The sequence below is a fragment of the Meles meles genome, unplaced genomic scaffold (genome assembly GCF_922984935.1).
Source record: "Meles meles unplaced genomic scaffold, mMelMel3.1 paternal haplotype, whole genome shotgun sequence".
In the NCBI taxonomy this organism is placed as follows: Eukaryota; Metazoa; Chordata; class Mammalia; order Carnivora; family Mustelidae; genus Meles; species Meles meles.
The window spans coordinates 91,450-110,194 of NW_025721303.1; the positions used below are offsets into that span (position 1 = coordinate 91,450).

The 18,745-nt window shown below is 44.3% G+C and overlaps 1 long non-coding RNA gene across 1 annotated transcript; it reads right to left on the reverse strand.

Moving 5' to 3' along the window:
- Nucleotides 1–1,055: 1,055 nt before the first annotated feature.
- On the reverse strand, nt 1,056–15,531 carry LOC123936309. The gene is made up of 3 exons (XR_006817217.1): nt 15,474–15,531; nt 10,661–10,761; nt 1,056–1,094 (listed from the first exon to the last, which is right to left on the reverse strand). It is a non-coding gene; the product is annotated as an uncharacterized LOC123936309 (long non-coding RNA).
- Between the last annotated feature and the right edge of the window lie 3,214 nt (nt 15,532–18,745).

Here is an 18,745-nt window from a genome sequence, read left to right on the forward strand (position 1 = left end):
CTTGTCATGCTCTCAGGGTCCCGGGACAAAATCAGGCTCCAAGCTCACTGGGGAGTCTGCTTAAGGACGCTCTTTTCGCTTCTCCCTCCACCCCACGCCCCACTCATGCGCATGCTCACTCTCTCAAAAAGAAAAAAAATTTTGTTAAATTAACTCAAAATTAATCACCGCCTTCTATGTAAAATGATAAATCTTCTAGGGAAAAAATGTCCAGAATGGACAGCTAGGTAAAGAATCCTCCGACTGGACATCAAATCATGTTCCGTTCAAGAAGAGTTGATTCATTAGACATGATCCAACAATCAGAATTGGAAGTCTGTAATGTCTGAAACACCTTGTGAAGAAGACCCAAAAGGGAAGCAACAAACTGGGAGAAAATAGGTGCAAACCACATACCTGATAAAGGACTCCTGTCGGAAGGAGAGAACCTCAAAAGTTGACCCCCAAAGAAGCAAGCCATCCAGTCTGAAAAGAACAAAAACAAAAAAATGGGCAAAAGACCGAAACACTTTACCAAAGAGTATACAGATGGAAATCCCATCAAATGTTACCATCGGGGCAATTCAAATTCAAACTCCAATGAGCTCTCACTGCACACCTATCAGCATGATGCAAACCAAATGCACCCGAGAGGGAGAGAGAGACCCCACTCCCCAATGCAAGGCAGGATGTGGAACGACTGAATCGCTCCTGCATCGCTGTTGGGAATGGAAGATGATAGAGCTCCCTCTTGAAAACAGTTCACAGTTACTTTTCTTTTTCAAGGCCTGGATTTAAATTCCAGGGAACAAGCAGTAGAATATGCTTTTCGGGTGCACAGTATAGTGACCCAACCCTCCACACAGTTCCTCTGAAAACTAGACTTGCAACCACCCTAGGACCCCAGTCATTGCACTCTTGGCATTTCTCTGAGAGAAATCCAAACTTACGTTTGCTCAAAAACCTGTACAGGAGCGGATCTGTGTCCTGATGGAAGCAGTGGGGCTGCCAAGGGGGTAGAAGTGACTGCAGTGGTTGGATATTGACACTGGACAGCCTTGTAAGAGATGTTCTCGTCTTGCTTCTTTGAAGGCCCCTTCCCATTCATGGTGGTCCTGGGGACAAGGAGAAAAGGAATGTCAACGACTTCAAGAAGTTGAAACGATTTCAAGAAGTTGAAACCAAGCATTAGAACACCATCTCTTCTACATGAATTCATTCTCATATTCACCCCCAGGCTCCCAAAACAGACAGGAGGGGTCTGGTCCAACAGGGGTTGCGGGCAGTGGCCCTTCCACAGGCCATCTCCCCTCCAGTCTAGAAGTCCAACGACCAGGTCCCAGGCTTTCAACTCATCTCATTCTCTAGGGGCCTTCTCTAGGGGCCCCAGGGAACTTCTGGCCTCTTTCTCTGCCTTCTAGGAGGCTCTGTGGGGCTGGGTCGAGTGCTCTCAGCCGACTTGGACCACACTGCCAGGTGTCTCCTCCTGCATTTCCCACCCTTCGACACAGGAGGATCAAGTGGGAGGATGTCCTCTCACAGAGATCCATGGCGATCAGAATAGATGTCCTTTCTCTTCCATTGTTTACCCTCAACTCTCAGGCGTTTCTACCATCTCTTGATTTCCCTGGAATTTCAACCCCAGGAGAGGGGGGGTGGGTCAGAAGCCAAACATTTGGCGTCACACTCCTGTCTTTCTTGAAGGTTTTCCCCGAACCAATGGGCCTAAAACAACATTCATAACCTGATATGGTTTCTGTGGGCCAGCCATCCAGGTGCAACTAGCCAGGTCCCTGTGGCTCAGGATCTCTCACAAGGCTGCAGTCAAGAGGGCCTCTGGATCTTCAGTCATCTGCGGGCTTGTTGGGGGTAAGTCTGCTTTTGAGCTCACTCAGCTGGCTGTGAGCCGCCAGAGGCCCTCCATGGCTGGAAGCAAGAAATAGTCATTCCTTGCCCCGTGGGCCTCTCCAGCATAAAGCTCCCAAGGAGCAGCTGGCTTCCCTGGGAACAGATGAGGGAGGGAGGGACAGAGGGCGGGCAAGCCCAAGAGGAGACCAGTCTCTTTGTCAACTCACCTCCGAAGGGACATCCTATCACTTTGGCCACATTCTGTCCTTTACAAGGGAGTCAGTAGTTCTGACTCGAATCAAGAGGTAGAGTATGGAACACAAAACGATGTGTACCCAAGATGGGAATCGTTGGAGACCCTTAAAGGCTGCCCTCCCTACTTGGCTGGGACTTGACCTCAGCTAGCCACCACTATAATCTCTGCATCCTTATATTATTATATATTATGTTAGATTATATTATATGCACTATTATCTTTGCATAGAATCATCACATCCTAGGACGTGAACGAGGGGAACATTTTACCAAGCCCTTCTGGGATCCTTCAGCAGCTTGCCTAGAAGTTCCTTGCCCAAGGGTGCCTGTCAGTTCAGTGTCTGGCTCCTGATTTCGGTTCAGGGCTGATCACGTGATCTGGGAAATCCAGACCAGCGTCTGGTTCAGCACTTGAGTCCCAAGCCTGTCGAGGAATCTCTCTAACTCGGCCCCTCCCCCGCCTGCATGTGTATGCGTTCCTTTGTGTGTGTGTGTTCCGTCACCCTTTCTGTCTCTCCGAAGAAGAAGAAGAAGAAGAAGAAGACGAAGAAGAAGAAGAAGAAAGAAGAAGAAAGAAGGAGGAAGGAGGAAGGAGGAAGGAGGAGAAAGAAGAAGAAGAAGGAGAAGGAGAAGAAGAAGAAGAAGGAGAAGGAGAAGGAGAAGGAGAAGGAGAAGGAGAAGGAGAAGGAGAAGGAGAAGAAGAAGAAGAAGAAGAACAGTACTAGCCATTGTAGTAGAAGTTATTGGCACAGCAGGTGACCATTAGACAACCCTGGTTTGGAACGGGAGCTCTGAAATTCACTAGCTGTGTGATCTTGGGGCAAGTTGTTTCCCCTGTCTGAACCTCAGTCAGACATGACACACTGGGTTATTGGGACGATTAAGGGATCGATAAAAGACACTTCAAACCGTCCCTTGCTTGGCATAGAATCCCTTAATCAAATCCATTCTCAGGAGCAGTAGTCTCAGCCATTGGATATTTTTATTTTTATTTGTGTTACGCTGAACACTGAAAAATATTCTCTCACACTCATACGGCTCCAGGGAATATGGAGCATCAGGCTAAAGGATGGGGTGGATCTCAAGTCAAAGGAGCCATGGGTATGGCTGAAGGGGTAAGCACAGGAGCTTTTGTGCTCTGGTTATGAGTGTTGGTGGCTGCTGGGCAAGGGAATCAGACCTGCAGGGGACCTGAGAACTTGGAGTCTGGCCAGTGCACCCTTGCTCCCTTCTTGGGCTTCCTGGGTTTCAGGGGAGCCTTTGGCCCTTGAGGGTATTTGGAGGCTGTGCCCGGAACAGCAGGAGCAGGAGCAGGAGGCCCCCCGGAGACAGGCTGGACCTTGGGCCCAGAGTTGGCCAGCTTCTGCCTGAGGCAATGGTTTTGGGCCTGGAGCCTTTGGAACTCCCTCTCTGCCCACAGGACAGCCTTCTGGCTCTCCTCACTTCTCTTCTCCACCAGGAGGCGTTCCCGCTCATGCAAGGAGGAGATTTTCTGCCATTCTCGGTGCAGGTCGGCGGCCATGTTCCTATAGAGGCCCAAGTGCCAGTGGGCAGCATCCGCCTTCCTGCGCACCTTGGCAAGCTCGTTCTTCACTTGCAGGCAGCGTGCCTTCTCCTCCATCATCTTTCTCTCCAGGTGTCTGAGGTGCTCTTCGCACAGCTTCGGTCTGCCTCAAGCTTCAGGCGCAACTTCGGAATCTCACCGTCCAGGAGGGTGTTCCGTAGGTGAACAGGTCCTTGGCTCAGCTTGGTGGCTTGTTGGGTTTCTTGGGAGCTCTTCATTCCTCTGACGTGCCTTCTTCAGTGCCCTGGACGGCTTTAATTGGTTCACGGGGCTCCCGCCTGAGGGCACGTGGTCAGGGGAGGAGGAGCCAGTCTCCACCTGCCTCCTTGAGCCCCCACCTTCCAGATGATCTCCAAGCAGCTCTAGCACATGCATCCCCTTCAGGAGGATCTGCCTGAGGGTGTGCTGTTGGCTCTGGCCCTCAGCGCTGGCCTGCCGCCGCACTCCTCCTTCAGGAAGCTCTGGCCTGCCTGCCTGCCCTGCCTCGTCCTGCACTCTCTGTCCACAGCTGCCAATCTCCTGAACCAGCGGGTCTGCACTTGCCTGCAGATCACGGCTGTCCTTGAAGCCTTCTGGTGTTTTCCTCAGCAGGGCTTCTCCATCTTCCTGGGCTGCTCCACAGATGGGATTTTCAGGAGGCAGCTGGTGAGGGCTCTTCAACAGCCTTTCCCGAACTCCCTTCAGCAGTTGCGTGGTGTTTCCCACTGACCAATACCCGGCATCTTGATTCAGGGCAGCCAGAGCAAGAAGCTGGAACGGGAGAGGACTGGCCTTCGGCTCGGATGATGCGACAGCTCCACGGGCTTGTGCGTCCGGTTCAGTCTTCTCCATGCCTTTTCCAGAGACTTCCTCGTTCTGGGCACACTGCCACTTTCTTCTTCGGAAGCTGAGTGCACTCTTTCCCAGGAACACCACCACTGCAGTGCACACCAGGATCTCCCAGCGAAACCCAGAGACTCGTGGCACATGTGGCCAACGTTCGTCTATCACCAACCCAGCAGCCCACAGCTGCTCCAGGACAGCCCACAGCGGCTCCAGAACTGTGTGGGGAGGCATTTGTATGGCCCCCAGCTGGCTCCAAAGAGCCTTGTGGCTTGGTCTCCGATCACCAGTGTCTTCTGGGCCACTAGGAAGTGCTTGGAACCCCTATGAGGGTTCCGTCTCCAACGCAAACCAGTGCCTGGCAACAGGAGCTGAAGGGAGGAGGGGTGGGGGAGGTGCACCTGAGTGTCCAAGGCACATCAGTGCCTGCAACCGGAGCTGACAGCAGGTGGGGTAGGGGAGGGGAATCGCTATATTGTACACCTGAAACGAAGACAACCCTATCGATCAATTTCTCGGTTGTACAATTTCAACATTAAAAAAAAAAATATTTAAAAAGCAAACTAGGTATCCAAAGGAGAAAGATAACAAATATCCAAACACTGAGAAAGTCACATTCTAGATGATCAAAGATCAAAGATCAAATCTCAATGCATTGAAGTGAAGGAAAATGAACATACAACATATGAAAATGTGTGGGACACAGCACAATCAATGGACAGCACCATGTAGAGCAATCACTGCCTATGTTAGAAAGGAGGAGGAGCATCTGGGAGGCTCAGTCAGTTAGTCCAGCTCTTGATTTTGACTCGGGTCATGATCAAACTCGGGGTTGTGAGACTGAACCTGCATTGTGCTGGTGCTGGGCATGGAGGCTGCTTAATAATCCGTCTCTATCTCTCTCTCTCTGTACCTCTTCCCTGTCTCTCTCTCTCTCAGTTTCTCCCTGTCTCAAAACAATAAGCTCTCCACGTCAGAACCTAGAAAAAGATGAGAAAATAAAACTAAAGAAGAAAACCAAAGGAATTCTTCCACCCAATTTCAAGATCTACAGCTACAGTAATCTAGAGTGTGTGGTGTTGGTGAAGGTATAGACAAATGGAACAGTATAAAGATAGATAAGTGGAACAGGATCAAACCCAGAAAGAGACCAACCACCAACATGTCAATGGGATTCTGACAAAGGGGAAAAGCAGTTCAATGGAGGAGTGACAGCATTTTGAATAAATGGTGCTAGAGCAAGTGGACTTCCAGAGACAAAGAAGAAGGAGGAGAAGAAGATGGAGGTGCAGAGAGGAGGAGGAGGTGGAGGTGGAGGACGAGGAGGACGAGGACCACAATCGAAGTCTCATCCTCTGTACAAAACTGAACTCGTGGCGCCTGGGTGACTCAGTCGCTGAGGCAGCCAGCTCTTAATTTCGGCTCTTGTCATGCTCTCAGGGTCCCGGGACAAAATCAGGCTCCAAGCTCACTGGGGAGCCTACTTAAGGATGCTCTTTTCCCTTCTCCCTCCACCCCAAGCCCCGCTCATGTCATGCTCACTCTCTCAAAATGAAAAAAAAAATAATTTTTTTAATTAACTCAATATTTATCACCGCCTTACATGTACAATGATAAATCTTATAGGGAAACAATTTCCAGAATGGACAGCTAGGGAAAGAGTCCTCCGACTGGACATCAAATCATTTTCCATACAGGAAAAGTTGATTCATTAGACATGATCCAAGAATCAGAATTGGAAGTCTGTCCTGTATGAAACACCTTGTTAAGAAGACTTTAAAAGGTAAGCTACAAACTCGAGAAAATAGGTGCAAACCACAGACCTGATAAAGCACTCCTTTCTCAAGTAGAGAACCTCAAAAGTTGACCCCCAAATAAGCAAGCCATCCAGTCAGAAAAAAAAAAAAAAAACAACAAATTGTGCAAAAGACCGAAACACTTTACCAAAGAGCATATAGACGGAAATCACATGAAAAGTTGCCATCGAGGAAATTAAAATTCAAACTCCAATGAGCTCTCACTGCACACCTATCACCATCATGCAAAACAAATGCATCTGAGAGGGAGAGAGAGACCGCACTACCCCATGCAAGGCAGCATGTGGAATGACTGGATCGCTCCTGCATCGCTGTTGGGAATGGAAGATGATAGAGCTCCCTCTTGAAAACAGTTCACAGTTCCTTTTCTTTTTCAAGGCCTGGATTTAAATTCCAGTGAACAAGCAGCAGAATATGCATTTTGGGTGCACAGTATAGTGACCCAACACTTCCACTCAGTTTTTTTTTAAAAAGCAAACTAGGGGGGCGCCTGCGTGGCTCTGTGGGTTAAAGCCTCTGCCTTCAGCTCAGGTCATGATCCCAGGGTTCTTGGGTCCAGCCCGCATCGGGCTCTCTGCTTAGTGGGAGCCTGCTTCCTCCTCTCTCTCTGCCTGCCTCTCTGTCTGGTGTGATTTCTCTCTGTCACGTAAATAAAATATTAAAAAAAAATTTTTTTTAAAAAGCCAACTAGGTATCCAAATGAGAAATATAACAAATATCCAAACACTGAGAAAGTAACATTCTAGATGATCAAAGATCAAAGCTAGAATCTCAATGCACTGAAGTGAAGGAAAATGGACATACAACATATGAAAATTTGTGGGACACAGCTAAATCATTGAACAGCACAATGTAGAGCACTCAGTGCATATGTTAGAAAGGAGGAGAAGCATATGGGTGTCTAGTTCAGTTAGTCGAACTCTTGATTTTGACTCGGGTCATGATCAGACTCGGGGTTGTGAGACTGAAGCTGCATTGTGCTGGTGCTGGGCATGGAGGTTGCTTAATAATCTCTCTCTCTCTGTCTCTCTCTCTCTGTACCCCTTCCCTGTCTCTCTCTCTCTCTCTCTCTCTGCACCCCTTCCCTGTCTCTCTCTCTTTCTCAGTCTCTCCCTGTCTAAAAACAAAAGGCGTCTCAAAACAATAAGCTCTCTGCTTCAGAACCTAGAAAAAGAAGAGAAATAAAACTGAAGAAGAAAACCAAATGATTCCTTCTACCGAATTTCAAGATCTATAGCTAGATTAATCAAAAGTGTGTGGTGTTGGTGAAGGGATAGACAAATGCAACAGAATAAAAATAGTTAAAGTAAAACAGAATCAAGGACCCAGAAATAGACCGACCCCAATTTGTCCAATGGGGATTTGACAAAGGTAAAAAGCAGTCAATGGTGGAGTGACAAGTCATTTTTATGACTATTATATGCTGATATCAGTATTAACATCGTCATGTTTGTTTAATTACTCTGGCTTTAATATAATTCCCTAGATTATATACTGACCAGAGAGCTATACTTCAGTGACAGGCATTGGATCGCTGTTTACCAAATTGGTTTAGCTTTTATTTCCCTTGGGCATGAACCTACACTACTTTTCTAATTTTCTCTTGCAATAAGGAGTGGTCATGGAACTGACTTGCATCTAAGGACATGCACACAAATGTAAGGGAAAACATGGAGTGTACAGGCCCATTTAAAACAAACAATCCAAAAACTCCAACACTCCTTCAAAATGACTGTTAAGAGCCCTGCCCTGAAGGAAAGTGAGCCTGTCTTCCAGGACAAAAAACCCTGGTGCCTCCAACATCCTCCACCAGTGACTGGTTTTACCTGAGAGAAAATGTACCTTCTAGAATGGGACTGTACTGAGGTTTAAATTTGTTAGAGCATCTATTGCTAACCAATACAGTTTTCCTTCTCAGTGTTCTCAGCAAAAAGTTAATTACCCATCCTGGTGGATTTCTACCTTTCTGAAAGGAAATATGTCAACACCTGGATTGCTTGATGAATAAGGTAAAAAGATAGTTAAAACTATTAGGCCATAAGAAATAAAGGCCATAACATGATAATTTTATGCTAGGTAGCATAATATCTTACACACAGAATGAAGGAAAGAGTCAGTAAGGAAAGGAATAAACAAATAGTTCATACATAGATTTTCCCTTCTTTGCTCTACTGGGAAGACATTGTTCCTGGAAGTACGTAGCCTAAATGAGAAAGGAATCACCAGATTTCTGAAGGTCTATGATTGTATGTAAAACCTCTCGATAGTCCACCTACTTGAGCTTCAGTAGACTGCAGGACAAAACACAACATATTCCCTTCTTGACTCACATATACATTTGGGCTTGGGGTTAGAAGAAAGGAAAGAGAAGCATCCAAGAGGAAAGTCCTCTAACTCAACATCTTTTCATTTTTACCTATAATTTTTGGATGATGTGTTTTAGCACACTAGATGATATGTGGTATGTTTTCACGGTGCTAAAGAATCAAGTACAAAATCACCTACAATTTATCACTATTATCATCTATTTACTAACAATATAATTACTCCTTTATTCATTCACTGAGCAAATATTTATGGAGCACCCACATGTGATGGGCACTCCACGTATCCTGTTCCTATAGTACTTCTATTTTGATGGGGGGCCAGAATCAATATGGGAAGTAAAGAGAGAAATAATAAATAAACAAATAAAATAGCATGATAATTTAGAGAGTGATAAGTTCATGAAGATAATTTCAAAAATTAAAAACACAGTTTATGGTAATAGGATAAGATTCTCAAAGAGTGTCACTGAAGACATGAGTCATGAATACTGCGACTCTTGTCATTTCATTCAGTGCTGTCCCTCCAGCACCTAGAAAACTCCCTGGTATATACTAGGAATTAATAAATAATAGCTGAATGAGAATTGCAAGAGCAAAGATTCATCCCAGAGTGTTTAAGGAAGAGACAGAAAACCACAGGGGCCACAGTGTAATGAGCTGGGTACAACATTATTTGCCAACTCACAGAGGAAGTCAGGGGCCCTATTATGTGGGGCCTTGTGGGCCATGGTAAGAGATCTGGACCATAGTAAGGAAGAGGTTCCAGACTTTTCTTTGAGTGTAATGGGATGCCAGGAGATGATTATAAGCAGGAGAATGCTTTGCGCTTACATTTGTTTTAAAAGGTCTCCAGCTGTTTCCTGGAGGCTGTGTCATAGGGATGGTGGACAAAAGCAGGAGCAAGGAAGGAGAAGTTGTAACTGGGAAGAAGGTGGGGATCTTGGAAGTGACAAAAGTGGTCTGATTAGCGATCTATTTTGGTAGAATTCACAGGGCACCCAGAATGGTGAGGAAAACCTGGGAGAATCTAGTTCAGTTTCATCCCACTCTAACTGGGAAAAAAAAAAAAAAAGAACATTGAAGTAGCTTAGTCAAATACCTATGTTTATTCATAATTCCCTCTTTTTCTCCTCTCCCACATTTTGCATTAGAAATTCTTCAAGCTTTACTTCTCAGTCCCATTATCACTGCATTCTTCTTTGTTACTTATCTTCTCAGGAAACTGGTGCTCTCTTGAAATGATTACCACGATTGTATACACTGAGCTTTACACATATATTTTCAAACTCTTGCTGGGTGTTCCCCTGTGGATGTCTTATAACGATCCTGACAAAAACCCTTTATCTTCTCCCACCCTGCTCCTTCTGAATAATCATCCCTGTCAACCAGACAGAAATCTCACAGTAACCTGATCTTGCTCTTCACTCCTCATCTCCCACATCCAACAGTTTTCAGTTTTCTTCCCTTCTGCCCTGTCAGAGTTCTACTCATTCTACAATGCCTTACATGAGGCCCTTTCCCTCATAATGCAGCCCCAAATACTCCAATTAGAACTTGCCACGGGGCGCCTGGGTGGCTCAGTGGGTTAAGCTGCTGCCTTCGGCTCAGGTCATGATCTCAGGGTCCTGGGATCGAGTCCCACATCGGGCTCCCTGCTCAGCAGGGAGACTGCTTCCCTCTCTCTTTGCCTGCCTCTCTGTCTACTTGTGATCTCTGTCTGTCAAATAAATAAATAAAATCTATAAAAAAAAATAAAAAAGAACTTGCCATGTCTTCCTCCACTATCCCAGGTAAATACTTACCCGTATTTCTAATTTTTGCCTGTTTCATAGCCATTCACATTAAAATTAGCAAATATATCACCATAAACCCATACTCCACAAAATTCCCAGAACTGCAGTTCTATATATATTAGGTACTTGAAATGTTAAAAATACATAAGCATCCTATAATGTAGACATTTACTATAAGCCAGATTGATTAACAGAATCAAGATGCTTCCAACTGGTGGCCAAAGAGAATAGCTTAGTAATTAACAAAATAATTACCATGGTGGGTGATTCCATTTTCTAATAATGCTTGTCCAAAGTGTACATCTTCCTCAGGCCTGTGAATCTCTCCAATTTCCAAGAGCCATGACACAAATTCACTGCAATAGAAATCCAGTGAAATAGTTAAAGAGTTTTCCCACACCTGCCTCCCCAAGAAGTCTATTTCTACCATGCTTTCATCAAGCAGCTTTGGAAGGAGCCTCAATATAAAGAAATATTTGTAGTGCATTTAAGCTTGCATTTTTTCACATATGCGAAGCCCCAAATTATTTAAATTTTACTCTATCCTAGAAAACTCATTTCCATTCATTCATGCTTACCTAAACCCTATTATATAATACCTATTCAACTTACGGAGACCTCTAATAAACACCAAGGGAAATTCTTAGAGTAGTTTTAACTGTAAAGAGAATACAACAAGATCCTAAAGATAGCAAACAGACAAAATAAACAGAATAATAATGACTGAATATAAGAGATAGACTGGAATATGGCTTTCTAGGCACAGAAAACCAGTGTGTTTGAACTCTAAGAAGGCAAACCCCAAAAAACTGCACACCCCATATGGTAGATGGAATTCTAAACGTGTTCTCTTACCCCATTATCAAGAATCCCATCCCTTGGTTTTGTAACCAAATCCTAATCTGGGTAGTGGTATGGATGAATTTTGTATAGGAAACTAAAATTCCAAGTCAGTTGACCTCAAAATATGTAAATTATTCAAGTGAGCTTGACCCAGTCAGTTGAGCACTTTGAAGCAGAGAGTTTTCTCAGGCTGGTGGCACAAGAGTAAGAGACAAATTAAAAGCACAAGAAAGATTCAGTGAGCCACTGCTCACTGCTGCCTTAGAAGATAGAGGGGCCATGTACCAAGGAACACAGGCAGCTTCTGAGAGTGGTCCTGGCCAACAGCCAGCACAGAAGTAGGACTTATTCTTACAATCACGGGGGACTGAATTCTGTCAACAACCTGAATGTGCTTGCAAGTGAATTTTTCTTCAGACCCTTAAGATAAGGCTCAGCACTTGATGTTGGTCTTGATTTTGACCTGTGAGACCCTAAGCAGACAGCCCAGCATTGCTCCCCCTCAACTTCTTTCTGACGTATAGAATTATGAGCTAATGAATAGGTGTTCTTTCAAGGCACTAGGTGTGTTGTTATTTATTTATTCTGCAGCAATATAAAATTAGTACACACCAATAGTTTTACTATACTGTTTTCAAATTTTGAAGTTATTTAGTGGGGCACATGGGTGGCTCAGTTGGTTGTTTTGGCTCAGGTCATGATCTCGGGGTCCTGGGATCAGTCACACCTCCTGCTCTCTGCTCAGCAGGGAGTCTGTTGCTCCCACTCCCTCTGCCCCTCCCGATGCTTGTGCTCTCTCTCTCTCTCCTCTCAGATAATAAATAAAACCTTTAAAAATACATAAACAAATAAATAAATACGTTTTTTGGTTTTTTTTATAAATACGGTTTTTAATAAATGCATTCTTGAATTTAAATGTCAGCTGGGGGGTGGGGATGGAGGGACCTGGGTGGCCTAGTCGCTTAAGCATCTGCCTTTGGCTCAGGTCATGTTCCTGGAGTCTGGAAATCGAGCCCCACATTGGGTTCCCTGCTCACTGAGACATCTGTTTCTCCCTTTGGCCCTCCCGCCTGTTGTGCTCTCTCTCTCTGATTCTCCCTCTCTCTCAAATAAATAAATAAAATCTTAAAAAAAGGAATATTCCAGCACAAAACCACCCATCAGAACTGTCTACCACATCCATCTGCTGTGGCTGTGAAAGGCCAGGGAGGATGAACAAACCACATCTTTCACCATTTTGGGGTGTGGGGTGGAGCCCCACATCACAGATAAGTAGGATGATATTTTATAACACAGGAAAGCACCAGCTTGGTACTGTTTTTTGGGCCATGTGGTATCAGTAAAAGAACACTAAGTAGAGAAACATTTTACAATAAAATACTTTATTGTGCTCATGTTATAAAAATATAACATTTGAAATTTACATAAAGTAATGGATACATTTTAGAATGGTTTCAACTTTGCACAGAGGTCAGAGAAGACAAGCTATACAAGGTGTCAGGAAATTACTTTTCCATTTATTTCAAAACCAAAAGCAACACCTATGGCTAAAGTCAAATAACCGAGGGGCATGGAATTCTAAAAATGGATATCTAGTCTAAAAAGTACATTTTAAGGCAGAAGAAGTTGTTAAAGCCATCCAAAAGAAAGAAAATTTTAAAAAGAAGTAAAACTTCAGTTTTTTCTTCAATAGCACAAAAATAATAATACCAATTCCATGATGTCTGGGTAGCTCTGTCAGTTAAGCATCTCCCTTTGGCTCAGGTCATGATCTCAGGGTCCTGGGATCAAGCACCAAATCGGGCTCTGCACTCAGCATGGAGTCTGCTTGTCCCTTTCCCTCTGCTCCCCTCTCTCTCTCTCTCTCTCTCTAATAAGTAAAATCTTGGGGAAAAAAAAGCATATCAACTCCACAGTGCCGTCACAGGATTAAATGAGCTGATGTATGTCAGGAGCTCAGCACAGTGTATGGCACATTTTGAGCACTTACGAAATGTCAGTGGTTGACAAATGGGTTGAGCTGGTTGGTATGTAGCGAAAGCATCATTCTCTGTTCTGATGTCAGCAGATTCCTGAATATGCCAAATTAAAATGAGGAAAAGAACACACCGTAAGAACTTCTATTAATTAGGAGCATAGGGGAAGGAAAGAGAAGGGATAAGAAAGGAAGTTACTGGCTGGCTTTATCATGGGACCTACAGAAATCACAAGATCCCATCAACACTCTGCGAAAGGATCCTGATCCAGTCAAAAACAATCTCAAACTTGGTCTATAATTAGTAACTAGTAACTAAGCTAGTGTGCTGTTATGGAAAAAGCCACAATGAACAAACTAAAATTTACCAAGTCTCTCCTGTGTTATCAGGCACTGTGGAGAACGCTCACATATCATTGTAACTAACTAGCACTTTGGCCGTGTAAGATCATGTTAACTCTTTTTTTTAGTATTATTATTATTATTATTATTATTATTACCATATAATGTATTATTTGCCCCAGGGGTACAGGTCTGTGAATCATCAGGCTTACACATTTCACAGCGCTCATTAGAGCACAAACCCTCCCCACTGTCCATCACCCAGCCACCCTCTCCACACTCCACCCACGTGTTAACTCTTTAGTTAACAAGACTCCAGCTCCTTTAATTAGGAAAACTTGACCCTGGGTCAGCCTTGGAGCTCTGTTTCCCTGGAACCTGATGGAGGCAGGGCATCTGCTGGGTTACCAGGCAGCATTGATCATGGCCAAAATGACTCCTGATGGCTATATGGAATATGAATACATTCTTGGTGAGAAGCTATAGCTTGAAGTGACTCCTATAAAGAGGCATGTTCCTCTGACAACCCCGGAAGTTATGCCCCAGAGGTGGGTTTCTCTCCCACAAGAGCCGTCAGCTGGGGGCCTACCAACAGCAACAGCAGCTTACTGGCAGCTGAGTGCTCTGCTGTGAGGACCCCAGCCCCTGAAGGAGGGGCCCCATGCTGCCCTGCAGGCCAGGGTTTCCTGGCTTATATTCTTCTACCTGGGTTGGCAGCCGGTGTGGCCTATGGTTATTTTATGGTATCTGCATAACTTATCGAGAAGACATTCTGGTAGGCATTACAGGTAAGCACTATGATCATCTTCATGTTTAGAGAGGAAAAAGACATTTAAACTTCCCACATCGCTCAACTAGCCAGAGGTAGGACCAGATTTGCATGGAGACACTCTGACTGCGAAGTGTGGGCTTTGAACTACCACTCCAGTCTGCTTCTACAGAGTTGACATTGGCATTCACTGGTTGTATGAAGGCGGGCCTGGTAAACTCCCTGAGAGCTGGTTTCTGAATCTTTAAAAAATATAAAGATTATAAATGCAGAGTATGCATCTGAGGATTAGAAATATATGGAAACAGCCAACACGGGGCATAGCTTAAGGCAGCCGCCCTTCCCTTTGGTTCTACACCCTTCACCCGGCAGGGACTTCCACGTGCTGCTGCCCGCAGACCCCAGTGGACCGACAGTGGGTCTATGCTCAAAACCCAGGCAACCTCTCTGCCTGTTGCTCTGTGCCAGGCCCCTTGCAGGACCCTCTTTTTCAGATTCCTCATCGATGGTCCTTCAACCTGAGCCCAGTTGTCAAAGTGCTGATGAGTCTCGGGTTTGGACTCTGTGTCTTACATTCTTTGGTTCTCTGACTTGTAGGCCCTGTACTCACATCCTTGCTAGACTTCCTCCCCCTTCAGTGAACCTGCTTCCTGCCAGCCCTGCCTGACCCCAGTGTCTGCTTCCCCCTCAGAACACCATACATCTGAAATTGTTGACGTCAGGGATGGATGGATAGAGGTCTAAAATCTTCCATGATTGCGGGCTCTAGGTCCATTCCTTCACCTCACTATCATCCAGGAAATGTTGACAGTAAAAAGATATTCAAAAATGCCCAGAGGAATGTTTTTTTTTTTTTTTTAAGATTTTATTTATCCATTTGACAGACAGAGATGATAAGTACGCAGAGAGAGAGATGGAAGCAGGCTAACCGCCGAGCAGAGAGCCCGATGCGGGGCTCGATCCCAGGACCCTGAGATCATAACCTGAGCTGAAGGCAGAGGCTTTAACCCACTGAGCCACCCAGGTGCCCTGGAATATTTTTTTTAAAGAAGAAAAGCAAATCATTGAAGGAAGGGTAGTTGATACATGACATAGTGAAAATATGAAAGAAATCCATGCACCCAGACTATGGACCTTACCTTCCAAGGAAGCATTTAAGGAATGTGGTCAGTTTTCTTTTTCTGTCTTTGGTCATATTTCCTTGTTTGCACATCATCTTGTAGAGTTTCTCACCCTGTTCTGAGATCACTACCCAGGTGTCTTGCTCCATTCCTAATTTTAAACCTATCGAAAAGGAAACCAAGGACAGGTAACTGAAAAAGTCTCCTCACTCACTCTTGCCTGCATGAGACCAAAATTTATTGCACATCAAGCATGGGCAGGGGGTTGCAGATACAGAGCTCTCTACCACAGGGCACCTGGGTAGCTCAGTCAGTTAAGTGCCTGCCTTTGGCTCAGGTTATGGTCTCAGTGTCCTGGGATGGAGTCCTGAATCGAGCTCCCTGCTTAGCAGGGAGTCTGCTTCTCTCTCTCCCTCTGCCCCTCCCAATGTGCATTAGTTCTCTCTCTCTCACACACACACACATAAATAAAACCATAAAAAAAAATACCTGAATTTGGAGCATAGGGGAAGAGAAGGGGTCAAAAGGAAGTTAATGGGTGGCTTTATCATCGGACCTACATAAATCACAAGATTTCTGTGATTTTTATTTTCAGTCTTCTAACTACAAAATTTTTTACTAGAATTTTTATTTTTTACAATGGAGGAGGAATTACCATTTGTCAGTTAACAGAATAATTTTTATTTTTTTAAATCTTTTTTTTTAAGATTTTATTTATTTATTTGACAGAGAGAGAGATCACAAGTAGGCAGAGAGGCAGGCAGAGAGAGAGGAGGAAGCAGTCTCCCTGCAGAGCAGAGAGCCCGATGCGGGGTTCGATCCCAGGACCCTGAGATCATGACCTGAGCCGAAGGCAGCGGCTTAATCCACTGAGCCACCCAGGCGCCCCCAGAATAATTTTTATTAAGAATAGAGCCTGTTAACATAAACAAATTAACAGAACATTCTTGTCTGCTTGCTTTGCTTTCGTTTTTCCCTTCCTTCTTTCCCTCCTTCCTTTTTCACTTCAGATTTATCTATACGCATAGCCATTCTGAAAAAATAAAGGTTCAACTTGATGAAACATTTATTTTACCTTTGAAATGATTTGCTATGCTATCTGAATTGATTGCTAGATTCAACAAAACTTAAAAGAATCAGCTATGTATTCATAATCTTTGTTTTAAATTTTTCTCACAGGCTCTCCATCCCAGGTCAATCAAAGGAGTTAAGTATTTGAAATGCTTTGGAAGTTCTCAAACAAATGTGTACTATGAATATTTTAATAGAAGTAGAAGTTTTGCATGTTCTTCAAGGGAAAATTTCTGAAGTTGGAAGAAACGGTTCTTTGTGTCCTGAAATTTTATCAGCAATGAGGTATTTTGCTCCTAAGTCTCTGGGAAAAAGGAATAACACTGCTTTTTGTCTTATCAGTTATTTGGTAAAGAAATTAGTAGTAACACAAGCATTTCTGTTTCCTAGCTGAATTACCTAGTAATACATGTCAGATAGGTATCAATGGCTTTAATGCCTTGTTCCCGCCTACAAAAAATCACTAAGTGAGAAATCCTGATAAATTGGTGGGGAAAAAAGATCAAATTGTACATGTCTACACACCCTCCTCCACGAATGTGTCACCTTACAGGGCCCGTATCACAAACAAGCATCAGTTTTTCAGACTCAGGATCCTCCCTTCCACAATCAGACCGAGATTAGCTGAGTGAAGCCAGCACTGCCTCTTAAAAGATCCCACAGTCCCACTAGTGCTACTCCTCTTTTAATCATACTCCAGGTAAAGAAAATCACAAGAACCACACGCAACCTGCAGTGATAAAATATTGAACTTATTTTAAAATGAACATAATGTATTCTTCCTATAGAATAACCGAGGAAACACAAGTTCATGTGCCAGGCTGATGCTCTTGACCCTGCATACCGAAGTCCTGGGCCAGTCACCCCTGTAAGCTGGGTCTTCCTTCCTTCCCTTCCTCCCTGGATTATTTGATCCTGGCCTTGCTCTCTCCACACCCTGCTGACTCTTCCTTCAATATTTCATCAGGCCATTCCTTACTTCAAAAGCCTTTGGTAGCTCACCACTGAACCAAGTGAAACCATGGAAGCTTGCTTTTGTGCTTCTCCTTAAACTGACCCCCCACCCTATCGAACAATGCCATTTTCGACTGCGTTCTTCTGTGGCCAGGCCACCCTTTGCAGCTTTTCTCCTTGTCCTGTCAATACTTACTTACAGTACTTACTTACAATACTTACTTACAATACTTACTTACTTACAGAACTTACTATTCTGCAGGCTGATGCTCCCATCAAGCAACCCAGCTCTGCTCTCTGCCACAAGCAACTCCTTCTTCCCTTTACAGTATACCCAAATCCTTCATGAAGCCTTGCCTAACCATTACAACCTGTGCATTCAGACTTCCCTTGGAAAATAAATGATTAAACTCAGAACTACACAAGTCAAGGCGCCTGGGTAGCAGTGAGTTAAACCACTGCCTTCAGGTCGTGATCTCAGAGTCCTGGGATCGAGCCCCGCACGGGCTCTCTGCTCTGCAGAAAGCCTGCTTCCCTCTCTCTCTCTTTGCCTGCCTCTCTGCCTACTTGTGATCTCTGTCAAATAAATAAAATCTTAAAAAAAAAAAAGAGCTAGACAAGTCAGCATGAGATTGCATGTGGTCATTGCTTCGTGAACAGAAAGCAAGACTGTAACTGACTGTTAACACTCTGCCAAGTCAAGTAATAGGTTAATTGCTGCAGCAATATAGTATTTTGAAAGAATAGGTTATATCACCTAATAATTTAAATTGGAAAGACAGGGGATGCCTGGGCGTTGGTTAGGTGTCTGCCTTCGGCTCAGGTCATGATCCCAGGGTTCTGGGATCCAGCCCCACATCAGGCTCCCTGCCCAGCTGGGAGTCTGCTTCTCCTTCTGCCACTCACCCTGCTCATTTCCTCTCTCTCCCCTCTCTCTCAAATAGATAAAAGGTATCTCCAAAAAGATACGATTTTGTGAAGCAAATCTAGCATTATAGTAAACACTATTTAGTTTTTATTTAAATTCCAGTTAACATGTAGTATAATGTTAGTTTCAGGTGTACAATATAGTGATTCAACACTTTCATACAATACCCAGTGCCTCATTGCAAGTGCCTCCTTCATCCCCATCACTGATTTTACCCATCCCTTCACCTTCCTCCCCTTTGATAACCATCAGTTTGTTTCTAGTTCACCTCTTTCTTTCACCTATGATTATTTACGTGAACGCTATTTCTTGAAGGCAGGAATATTCTGTGCTTAGA